The sequence below is a fragment of the Phoca vitulina genome, unplaced genomic scaffold, assembly GCF_004348235.1.
Source record: "Phoca vitulina isolate PV1807 unplaced genomic scaffold, GSC_HSeal_1.0 scaffold2, whole genome shotgun sequence".
In the NCBI taxonomy this organism is placed as follows: domain Eukaryota; kingdom Metazoa; phylum Chordata; class Mammalia; order Carnivora; family Phocidae; genus Phoca; species Phoca vitulina.
Genome location: NW_022589705.1, coordinates 63,023,247 through 63,035,631, shown reverse-complemented (window position 1 = coordinate 63,035,631; position 12,385 = coordinate 63,023,247). Strand labels below are relative to the sequence as shown.

Below are 12,385 nucleotides of genomic sequence, written 5' to 3'. Positions count from 1 at the left end.
CACAAGTTTGTATTATGGTGGAAAACTCACGTATAGACAACTATTAACTTTACCAAGGTTACACACATAGTAAATGGTAGGATGAAATAATAGTCCTGGCATATTCTGCACAGTATAATCAAGATCTGTGTTGGAGGACTGGTAGTAATGTTGTCCAGTCCACCCTTTCTTATTACACCATGGTGCCTCTCTTGATATACTGTAAAATGACTTGCTCAAGATCACTTACCCATCTGTCTTCTCTAACTATATATAACTCCCTGAGTAGAGGAATTTTCTTAATATTATCTTTATATCTCAGAACCCCCCCAAAATTTAGCAGATTGTCAGTGATTATTAATGTTTCACAAACTGAATTAAAATTCAGCTTTGGTATAGACTCTGACATCAAAGATTCTGGATTTGGACTACTTTAGCTATGATATATCACATTCAAAGATACATTTGGAGTTATATAAAGGACTTGGAGTTATGCTTCCAGGCATGGTGTAATACAGGAGCCAGATTTACCCTATTGTCTTAAGCAACAAGAAAAATGACCAAAACATTAAAAATTGTTTTCAGATATTGGACAATAGGCAATGAAGGACTCTAATTCCTGAAATATAAGAAAAAAGTGAGGTGAGCCTTATAATCAACTAGGCTTTTTGTTTGAAGGCATATTTTGGACTGTGGAGAAGGGCGGGGATACCAAGCATAACTTAATGATGTTGCTAAATTGAGAAGATAGACATCAGAGTCCAGAGATTCTGAGGTAATAAGGGATAGTCTTTGAGAAGAAAGAGCTTTTCAGAAAAATAGCTTCAGAAATTTGCATAGTGTTGCTCTTGAGTCTTCAGTCTCCAAATGTGTATATAAGGGTAAACTCGAAGGGGTCAGAAAAAGAGCAACTAGGGAGAGCTGTGAGTTGAACAATTTCTAGAGATCATAGAGGGGTTAGGAATTATTCATGTTCCAAGAGTGAACCGTCTTCATTGATACTTTGAGTCATTCAGTAAATACTTCAGAAGGGCCAGGCTTAGTAACAGGGCTAAACTATTCCTATAGTAAAGCCACTCTATACCTTCGTTAAAGTATCTTAAAAACAAACCTTCCGATTTCCCCCCCTTCATCGGAGGGGGAGACGAACTATGAGAGACTATGGACTCTGAAAAACAAACTGAGGGTTCTAGAGGGGAGGGGGGTGGGGGGATGGGTTAGCCTGGTGATGGGTATTAAAGAGGGCACGTTCTGCATGGAGGACTGGGTGTTATACCCAAACAATGAATCATGGAACACTACATCAAAAACTAATGATGTAATGTATGGTGATTAACATAACATAAAAAAAAAAAAAAACCTTCAAAAGAATCAAATGGAACTGCAAGTAATGAACTTCCCGACAAAACAAAATCGAAGTCATTAAAGAAAAATAACAAAAGAATCAAATGGAACTGCAAGTAATGAACTTCCCGACAAAACAAAATCGAAGTCATTAAAGAAAAATAATAACAACAAAGTACACATGACAAAGTTAAATCTATAATGTCTAGTAGTAAACCAAAAATTAAACATATATCAAGAAACAGGGACGACTGGGTGGCTCAGTCAGCTAATCATCTGACTTTGGCTCAGGTCATGATCTCGGGGTCCTAGGAACGAGCCCCTGAGTAGGCCTTCCTGCTCAGTGGGGAGTCTATTTGTTCCTCTGCCCTTTCCCCCATGCTCTCTTTCTCTCTCTCTCAAATAAATAAATAAAATCTCTAAAAAAAATTTAAAAAAAGAAAACGGAAGACATAACAATAAAAAACTATCCAAAATGAAGCATAGAGATAAAAAAAAAGAGACTAAAAAAAATTAAGAATCTCAGTGACCTTTGGGACAGTACCAAATGGTCTAATACATGTGTAATTGAAATCACAGGAGGAGAGGAGAGAAAAGGACAGAAAAAAATTGTATTTGAAGAAATAATGCCTGAAAAACTCCCAAATTTGTTGAATAATATAAAGCCATAGATCCATGAAACTCAATAAACACCAAGTAGATTAAATACAAAGTAACTACACCAAGACACATTATAATAAAATTTGTAAAAATCAGGGATGAGGAGAAAAATCTTAACGGCAGCAATGTAAGTGGGGAGAGACAAGTCCATGTAAAGAGAAACAAAGAATGACTGCAGAAATTCCATCATAACTATGTAAGCCAGAAGACAACTGAATGGCATTTAGAGTGCTGAAACTAAAATTAAAAATAGAACTATCCAACGACCCAGCAATTGCGCTACTAGGTATTTACCCAAAGGATACAAACATACTGATTTGAAGGGGCACACGCACCCCAATGTTTATAGCAGCATTATAGCCAAATTATGGAAAAAGCTCAAATGTCCATCAACTGATGAAAGGATAGAGATGTGGTATATAATAAACAGTGGAATATTACTCAGCCATGGAACAGAATGAAATCTTGTCATTTGCAATGACATGGATGGAGTTAGAGTGTATAATGTTAAGTGAAATAAGTCAGAGAAAGACAAATACCATATGATTTCACTCATATGTGGAATTTAAGAAACAAAACAGATGAACACAGGGGATGTGGAAAAAAAAAAAAAGAAGAGAGAGGGAGGCAAACCATAAGAGACTCTTAACTATAGAGAACAAACTGAGGGTTGCTAGAGGGGAGAAGTGTGGGGGGTGGGCTAAATGGGTGATGGGTATTAAGGCGGGCACTTGTGATGAGCACTGGGTGTTATATGTAAGTGATGAATCATTGAATTCTACTCCTGAAACCAATATTACACTATATGTTAACTAACTAGAATGTAAATAAAAAATTGATATAATAAATAAGTAAAATTATAGCAAAAATATGTTTTAAAATAAAAGCAACATAAACATTTCATAATAAAATGACTCAAATTTTGTTAAAAATTAAAGCAAAATGAAAACTTTTGCAACTAAAAAAAAGCTAAGAGAATTTGGATGCTTAAAACAAAGAACTGGATGTTTAAAACAAAAATAACAACAGCGTATTATAGGATTTATAATACATATAAATATGAAATCTATGACAACAATAGCAAAAGAACAGAAAGAAAAATATAAGAATATTGCTATAAGGATATTTCAGTACATGTCAACAGTTATAATTTTTTTTATTTAAAGATTTTTTTTAAAAGACTTTATTACTTATTTGAGAGAGAGCACACACTTGCCCAGGAACAGGGGGGAGAGGCAGAAGGAGAGGGAGAATCAGACTCCCCACTGAGCAGGGAGCCCCATATGGGGCTCTCCACCCCAGGACCCTGGGATCATGACCTGAGCAGAAGGCAGACACTGAACCAACTGAGTCACCCAGGAGCTCCCAATTATAATATTGTTTGTAGGTTGTGATAAGTCACAGATATTTATTGTAAATGCTAGAGCAACCTGTAAAAAGGTAAAATGAATAGGTCTGGCTAATAAGTGAACAGTGAATATTGAATAGAATCCTTAAAAATACTCCAATTAATCCAAATGAAATAAGGAAAAGGGGGGGAAAGGATACAGAGAACAGATGGAACAAATGGAAAACAAAGAGCAAGATGATAGACTTAAATCCAGCCAAATTCATAAATACATTATATTCAAATGGTCTAAACATTCCGATTAAAAAGAAATTGCCAGACTGAATTTAAAAATTAAGGTTGAACTATATGCTGTTTACAAGAAATCCCCTTTAAATATAAAGGCACAAATAGTTCAAAATTTTAAAAAATGCAAAAACATATACCATGCAGTCAGTAATCATTAGAAAGATGCAGAATTTATTATATTACTATAAAACAGACTTTAGAAAAAGAACATCAATATGGATAAAGAGGAATTTCACAATGATCAAGGGATCACCACATCCAGAAGTCAACAATCATAAAACTGTACGGACCTAAAATAGAACTTTGAAAAAAGTAAAATCTGACAGAACTGAAAGAAAAATAAATCTCAATTATAGTTGGAAACATCAATAATCCTTTATCACCAATTAATAGAACACTGAAAACTTCAAAACATTGTTGAAATAAATTACAGAGGATATAAATAAATGAAGATAACATACTATGTTGGTGTATTGGAAAGTTCAATATTGTTAATCTATCAATTCTCCTAAAATTTGTCTATAGATTAAATGCAGTCCCAATTGATGAATTGATTCTATAATTTGTATAGCAATGAAAAAGAAGCTGGACTAGCCATAACTATTTTGAAAAAGAAAAACAAGGTTAGAAACCTTAAACTACTTGATTTCAAGACTTCGTATAATACTAAAGTAATCAGATTGCTGGAAAGATGGCAGAGGAGAAGGACCCTAAGCTCACTTTGTCCCACAGATACAACTACACCCACATCCCACAGATAATACCAGCATCAGTGTAAATAACCCAGAAAACAACCCAAAGACTAGCAGGACAAACTCTCCACAACTAAATGGAGAGAAGAGGCCATATCAAAGAGGGTAGGAAGGGCAGAGACACATTACAGAGCTAAACAGACCTCAGGATGGTCCATAGGAGGGAAGAAATAATAAAGATTAGAGCAGAAATAAATGACATAGGTGCATCTGGGCAGCTCAGTAGGTTAAGTGTCTGACTTGATTTTGGCTCACGTCATGATCTCAGGGTCCTGAGATCAAGCTCTGTGTCAGGCTCTGTGCTGGGCATGGAGCTTGCTTAGGAGTCTCTCTCTCCTTCTCCCTCTGCCTCTCCCCACCCTTGCACTCTCTAAAATATATATATATATATATATATATATATATATATATATATATATATATATAGAGAGAGAGAGAGAGAGAGAGAGAGAAACAAAAATGAACAAACAAACAAATAAAAAACAATAGAATAGCTCAATGAAACCAGGAGCTGGTTCTTTGAAAAGATCAACAAAATTGATAAGCCTTTGGACAAACTAATCAAAAAAAAGAGAGAAAGAACACCCAAAATAAAATCAGAAATGAAAGAAGAGAAATAACAATTGTCACCACAGAAGTACAAAGGATTGTAAGAGAATATTATGAAAAAATATATGCCAACAACTTGGACAACCTAGAAGTAATGGATAAATTCCTAGAGACATATAACTTATCAAAACTGAATCAGGAAGAAAAGGAAAAATTTAACAGACCAATTACCAGCAAGGAGATTGAATCAGTAATCAAAAAACTCCCAACATATAAAAGTCCAGGACCCAATGGCTTCACAGATAAATTCTACCAAAGATTTAAAGGAGAGTTAATACCTATTCTTCTCAAACTATTCCAAAAAATAGAAGAAGAAGAAAAACTTCCAAATTCATTTTGAGGTCAGCATTATCCTGAAACCAAAATGAGTGAAAGACACAACAAAAACAAAACAAAAAAAGGAGAACAATAGGCCAATATTTCTGATGAACAAAGATGCAAAAATCCTCAACAAAATACTAGCAAACCGAATCCAAAAATACATTAGAAAAATCATTCACCATGATCAAGTGGGATTTATTCTTGGGATGCAAGTGTGGTTCAACATTCACAAATCAATCAATGTGATACATCACATCAATAAGAGAAAGGATGAAAACGATATGATTTCAGTCAATGCAGAGAAAACATTTGACAGAATACAACAGCCATTCATGATAAAACACTTAACAAAGCAGGCTTAGAAGGCACATATCTCAACATAACATATATGAAAAACCCACAGCAAACATCATCCTCAATGGTGAAAAACTAAGAGCTTTCCCGTAAGGTCAGGAATAAGACAAGGATGTCCACTCTCGCCATCTTTTATTCAACACAGTACTGAAAGTCCTAGCCACAGCAATCAGACAACAAAAAGAAATAAAAGCCATCCAAATCAGTAAGGAAAAAGTAAAACTTTCACTATTTGCAGATCACATGATACTGTATATAGAAAATCCAAAAGACTCTATCAAAAAACTACCAGAACTGGTATATGAATTCAGTAATACAAATTGAATTCAGGATACAAAATCAATGTACAGAAATCTGTTGCATTCCTATACACTAATAATGAAGCAGCAGGAAGTGAAATTAAGAAAACAATCTTATTTACAATTGCACCAAAAATAATAAAGTATTTAGGAATAAACTTAAGCAAGGAGGTGGAGGACCTATACTCTGAAAACTACGAAACACTGATGAAAAATATTCAAGACAACACAAAGAAATGGAAAGGCACTCCATGCTCATGGATTGGAAGAAAAAACATTGTTAAAATGTACCCAAAGTAATCTACACAATTAATGCAATCCCTATCAAAATACCACCAGCATTTTTCACAGAACTAGAAAAAGCAACCCTAAAATCTGTATGGAACCACAAGACACTAAATAGCCAAAGCAATTTTGGAAAAGCAAAGCTGGAGGCATCACAATTCCAGACTTCAAGTTATACTACAAAGCTGTAGTTACCAAAACAGTACTGGCACAAAAATAGATACATAGATCAATAGAACAGAAAAGAAAACCCAGAAATAAATCCACAATTATGTGGTGAATTAATCTCTGACAAAACAGGAAAGAATATCCAATGGGAAAAAGACTGAACAGCTTCAGTTGGGAAAACTGAACAGCTTCATGCAAAAGAATGAAACTGGACCACTTTCTAAAGGAATTTGCCCAAGGCCAGAATTGAAATGTAGACCTTTCCAACCTTCAAGCTACACCTTGTCCACTATACCACTACATATTGCTGCTCCCACAGCTGACAGACATTACATTAGAGAATTTGATTTCTGAAAGTAACCAGAGGCCAATTTGAAATCTCTGAAAATAATGCACTAGGAAAAATGATGCTGTGAAATCCTTTAAGATTTCTTGCTAGAAAATAACAACTATAGGCTCTTACTAAGAAAATGGTATCAAAATTACAGAGTCCTTTCAATAAGCCAGTCTTGAATCACTAAAGCATTAGACTGTTTAATTTGAATTTGGCTGTTGTGACGAATACAATAAATTAATTTGTGAAATTAACCATTTTGTTTTTAATGAAAAAATATAAATACAGAAGCTTTGCTGTGTCTATACATATGGCTGGCTGGGATAATCGTTTATGTTGAAAAATAGTACTCTACAGGAATTTCTACTGCTGTTTATGTGTAATTCAGTTTGTTCTATTTAAATACAAAACTATGCTAGTCCTTCAAACAATCAGTCCACTACTGAGGTTCACAGCAGATTAAAACTGTAACCCTTTTTACTTAATAAAAGTTAAATCAATGATCTAATTGTGTCCCCTCAATAGTTCGTGGCATGAGAAGCAAGAGCATGCTTTATGCAATGTGCCAATTCAATAAAACTGAATTGACAAATATTTACTGAGTAACTTGATAAGTATCCAGCAGTCTGCAGATGTTTTATATTTACCATCTTATTTTTTTCCTAATAAAGTCCCCATTTTATAGATCATGATACTAATGATCAAAGGTATACATAATTTTAGCCAAGGTCACACAACTAATAAATAGCAGAGTAAGAAAGTTGGAACTGAGATCTGCCTAAATCTTAACTCCATCTTATTAACATGACACTAAACCATCTCTGATGTTAACTATATGGTAGAGACTCAGTGATACTGTGTGATAAATGCATGAGAGAAGTAAATATAATATGATGTTGAAACACAGAGGTGGAGGATGCTGGTGTGGGAACACCAGGACAACTGCCTAAAGGGGGTGACATTAAAATAGTCTGCATAATCACTGCTTTCAGAAGGATGTGATTATACTACCCTCTTCTACAAGTGATCCTCATTTTGTATAAAGTGACGGATACTCAGGTTAATACTTACGATTTCATACTTATGATCTGCTAATGAATTGAGAACTAAATTCCAGATTCTTCATCTTCAGGGCAATGGAGTGAGAACTCTCTAAAGGCCGCAGAGTAGCTGTATAAGAAGTGATGCACTAAATGACATTGTGAGTGGGTGGGCAGATGATGTCAGAATTAAGCATTTTCAGGGCACTTGATAATAAGAGAATCACACAGAATCTTAAAACTTCAGGAAAAAGATCATCCAGTATCTTGGACATTTATATCAACACCAACAAAATAATTTATGCCATTTTTGGACAATTTGAAAGTAATAATTACTATAAAAAAAGAGATTGTATTCTAATTCCTACAGGTGAGGGAGGGGAGTTTGAGACTGCCTGAAAGAAATGGCATTTGAGCAGAGTCTTGAACAAAAAGAAATATTTACATATATGAAGAAAGGGAGGTAGGGCTTCTGGGCAAAGTAAAGATCTTGCTTAAAAGGATAGAAGCATAAAAGTGAAAAGTTCTGGGACTAGAAAACAATCCAGAGTGGAAACAGCTTAGGTTGAATGGGAAAGAGAGTGTGGGAGGAAGAAACTCACACTAACATACCAGAGCCAGATCTTGGAGAGTCTTGAATGCAGGCTAGATTTTCATAGCTTTCTCTGCCAGTTGGGTGAACAAAGTCCAAAGGAAGAATACTGCAGACAGAAACTTTGAGGAGTAGGCAGAGGGAAAAGAACCAGGGAAGGAGCAGTTGGAGACAGACTTTGAAAAAGCTAATGCAGAAAAGTGTGTTAAGAGGTATGAGTGGTCAGTGCACCAAAAGCCACCATTCTCTTCCATCAACTCCTCCCCTCCTTTGCCCTCTCTCCACTACCACAATACTTAAAAGGAGTAATCCACATTTACTATTGCTATTTCTTTGAAGCTTCTTTATTCCTTAACACATTGCAGTCTGACTTCTTTCCCTATTGTGTCACTGAAATGGCTCTAAAAACACCACCTGTGATCTCCTGGTTGTCAAAGACAATGGCTGTGTTCATCCTACTTGGCTGGCCTGGCCTGTGGTACTGTTGACCAAATTCATACCTCTAACTCAAGTCTCCCTTTCTATTCCCAGATATATGTAGCCAACTGCTTCCTTAACATTTCTAGTTGTAGTCTAATAAACACCTCAAATTTAATATCCCCCAACTGTACTTCTGACCTCCACAGATCTACTCCATCTCAGTTGATGGCAACTCCATCCTTCTAGGGCTCAGAACAAAAAATCCTGAAATCATCCTTGACTCCTCTCTATCATTTACTACACATCCAGTCCTTTAAGAAATACTATTGGGTTTACTTTTAAAATATACCCATAAACAATCCACTGCTACTACTGTGGTTCAAGTCACCACCATTTCTTGCCTAGGTTATACAAATAGCTTCATAACTGGTTTCTTTACTTGTAACCCTTCTAATAGCCCTATAGTCTATTATCAACATAGCAACCAGAGTAATCTGGCCAAATAGAAAGATTTCTAAAATATAATCAAGCAAGCTAAACCAGAGCAGGTAATTTCCAGGGAGAAAATGGCCATCTGCACTGGATAAAAGAAGGATGGAGCTCAGGAACAGCCATATTTGTTGGTTTGCCATCTACAGAAACATTTTTTAACTGCAGTAATTCATGCTAATCTGACAACTATTTTGGGGTCGAGGAGTTATTTCCATTTACAGATGAGCAAACTGAGGCTCAAAGAGGTAAAGTGGCATCATTCATTCATTCATCCATTCTCTTACATTTATTATGAGCCTACTGTGTGCCAGGCTCTAAAACTTAGCCAGAGGTCCTCAGCTAGTCCTGGTAGAGTGGGAATTTAAATCCCAGGCTGCTCACCTGGTAGAGCGGGAATTTAAACCCCAGGCTGCTCACCTTTAAGTCAGAGGAACTTTCCTCTCCATGCAGCTGCACAGATGATATCCAGTAAGAACCTTGGTTGGTTACAAATTATGACCCAGTCTGTTTTTTACTGATTTTTCCATAAGGTATAAGCACCTACATTTCTTATCTCCACATATGATCAAATCTATAAACAAAACAGGGGATCAATATCTGTTTCTTTTTTTTTCCAGTATCTGTTTCCTGAATAAACTTATGAATTCTAATTTTTTAGATTAGAAAGTTGAAGCTCAGAATGCTAAGTGAATAGCATAAATTCACTCAGTTCTCAAACGGCAGAACTAAAATTTGCACTCAGGCCTTCTGATTGTAAGGCTAACTCTTTTTATAACATAACTACTTTTTTGACTGAATGTTTGACCTCACAAACTACTTAAATAATAAACCAATACCAGGGAGAACTTTATAATTGATATGACACTTTCTCATACACTTTCTCTTTGATTCTCACAACAACACCATAAGCACAAATTATAAATGAGGAAACCTAGGCCTGGAGTGCCCAGATGTGGAGAACTGCCTAGTATCACAAAGCTAGCAAATCCACAAGCCAGGTTCTTCTCCAGGCTAAACATCTTTGACTCCTTCACTTTATTTCTATGCCCTTTTTTCTCTCAAGCTGACCTGTCCCAGGAAAGTGACATGATCATCTTAAAGTGGGGCACCGACAACTGTACTCATTGCACCAGGGCAGTCCAGCACAGAAGAACATGGCCCTCCAACTTGCACAGATTCCCAAAAGGAGATATTCTGTCATCAAAAATGCTGTCAAGGCTTCAGGGAAATGATTGGTGAGGAACCAAGCCAGCTGACAAATTATTTGACAAAACCCAACTGCTGGTGATTCTTAAGCTATAGGAGACAGGGACTTCTTGGATATGCCCATCAACCTGCATGCAGTGTAATCAAAATAGAATCTGCACGTGCTGTTAGGGTGATATGACATGCATCCAGATCTCTTTTTCCCCCTTATATTTTTAGACTTAAAGTCATTAAAAAAAAAAAAAAAAAGAAAGAAAGAAATCTTGCTAATCTTCTTTCTTTGGCAGTTTTTGGAGCCATGTGACTGGCACAACTCTGGCAAGTGCTATAAATTCAATGGGATTGTGCCTAAGGGAAAATTGCCATCATGTAAAACTAGGACTAAATATTTGTACTCTTTCTTGGGGCTTTTAAAGGTGGGTGTCATTTCTGAGAGTTAAGAGACTGCTTTAACTACTGAGATATAAAAGCAAGGGAGAAATACAGCTTTAATGGAGTTTATATTTAAACACAACAGGAATGCATCCTAACATTTACTGGTATTAAAAAAGGTAAGGTATTATTAATTTTGCTCTACTTCCATTCACTTATAAAATTGGGAAAGTACAATAAATTACATTTATTCTTAAGTATAAATACCATCCTATGATGAAATTAAATGACTTGCAGACTGAGAAGTAACACATTTAATTCATTTATTCTTTTATTTATTTATTAATTCAACAAATATTTATTGAGCATGAACTCTGAAACCAAAGTCTAGGTATATATTAGTTATCTGCCATTTAATAGCCCTATACTATTATTTCTAACCATTATTATTTTTATTATTACCACATACCAGACACTTCTCTAGATACTTGGGAGACAAGTAATAAGAGTAAAGGTCCCCACTCTTGTGGAGCTTGAATTTAAGTTGTTTCTGCTTCCTGTTTTGCTGTCAGACTACCAGCTGTTGCTCATATGGCTGTTAATGCCCTTGCTATGGCAGTCTTTATCTTTTCTGCTCTCCTTCTTATATTTTACTGCAGACTGTGAAGCCAGCCAATAAAACTATTTAGAAATATGTCTAAAGCAAGTATCAACAATTGTTAAATGAGAATCTGAGAATGCTCTGGAGGACCTAAGAGAAGAAGACATGGTGCTTATCTTTTCATGAGTTGAGATGACAAGACACACGTACATAATAATGTAGTAATAATATGAGAGTTCCTTGAGCTCAAAATAAAATGTCCCAGAGCTTGTACCCAGTGTTAAATTCCTGCCTTGTTTTAAGGTAAACTGTTACTTCACTTAAACAAAATTTTAGTAATCCACTATGTACTAGGCCTCCTAACAGAGGCTGGGGGCTAAAAAGAATAAAACAGTGTTGCTAGTCTCAAGAAGCTCATCAGAGAAAGATATATAAACAACTGTAGTACAAGTCAGACTATGATAATGCAATAAAAGCTGACATTCTAGTCAGTGATTTAGAAAATCAATTTGAATAAGAAAAATAAAACAGATAAGTTTAGATGGTGATAAATACTGTGAATAGCTTGGAGAGGAAAGATGGCGGAGGAGTAGGGGACCCTATTTCAACTGGTCCCCGGAATTGAGCTGGATATCTAGCAGACCACTCTGAGCACCCACGAAACCAGCCTGAGATGTAAGAAGATCTGGATCTCTACAAACAGAATATCGCAGGCGGTTGGTTTCAAGGTACAAAGCGGTGGAGCCGTGATTGCACGGACAGATATCGGAGGATAAATGGCAGCGGGAGGGAGCCTGGACGTGGGATCCTACACCACCGGTGAGTGACAGCCTCACACCCTGCGGACCGGCACAGATTCGCAGACCGGTAGCAGCGGGGAAAGGACTTTAGGGCAGCCCCCAGGGCGGAAACCTGGAGCTA

General features: G+C 36.1%; 1 protein-coding gene across 4 annotated transcripts in view; it reads right to left on the bottom strand.

Annotated features, from left to right (window-relative positions):
• Positions 1 to 12,385, bottom strand: part of LOC116647850 (BEN domain-containing protein 5) — a 1,423,949-nt gene that overhangs the window by 553,217 nt on the left and 858,347 nt on the right. The window lies entirely within an intron of this gene.